Here is a 617-nt window from a genome sequence, read left to right on the forward strand (position 1 = left end):
GAGCCTAACTGAGCTTTTTTTCCCTGTTTGGTGGCCCTTTTAAACTGTGCGCATGCGCAGTGAGCCTGCCGTCGGGGAACTCTGATTTCTCAGGCCATCAAAGACATGGCAGGAGAGAACCTCTGGGGACCCTTTTAGTAAATCTTGCTGGAGGGCAAGCTCTTGACCTGAAAGGAGACAGCTGTGTCCAAACAGCTCAAAACAGCAAAGCATTCAAGTGAACGTCTTGGGTGATTACACAGTCTCATCTCCTCCTACAACCATGTAACTTGTCACCTGGATAAGAGAGAGGAGGTTGTCATTGTATACCTAGACTTCCAAAAGGTCTTTGATCTGGTTTCCCATGATGTTCTCATGGGAAAATTGGAGGATTGTGGGCTTAGCTGCTCAACAGTGAGGTGGGTAGGAAGCTGGCTGCAGGGTAGGATCCAGACAATTCTAATGAATGGATCTGTGTCATCTGGCAAGAAGTGGCCACTGCTGTCCCTCAGGGGTCCATGCATGGTCCAGTGCTTTTCAACATTGTTATCAATGATGTGGGGCTGTAGAGTTCACTGGCCAAGTTCACAGATAATGGGGGAGCATGATAACGCTTGAAAATAGGCTGAAGATACAGG

At 48.1% G+C, this 617-nt stretch overlaps 1 long non-coding RNA gene across 1 annotated transcript in view; it reads left to right on the plus strand.

Annotated features, from left to right (window-relative positions):
- The window catches only part of LOC109309457, a 13,488-nt gene extending 13,151 nt beyond the window's left edge, over positions 1-337 (plus strand). Inside the window, exon 3 of the long non-coding RNA XR_002100920.1 lies at positions 243-337. This is a non-coding gene — a long non-coding RNA (uncharacterized LOC109309457). The remainder of the gene's footprint in view (positions 1-242) is intronic.
- Positions 338-617: the final 280 nt, after the last annotated feature.

The sequence above is a fragment of the Crocodylus porosus genome, unplaced genomic scaffold (assembly GCF_001723895.1).
Source record: "Crocodylus porosus isolate Cpor-Errol unplaced genomic scaffold, CroPor_comp1, whole genome shotgun sequence".
NCBI classification, from domain to species: Eukaryota; Metazoa; Chordata; order Crocodylia; family Crocodylidae; genus Crocodylus; species Crocodylus porosus.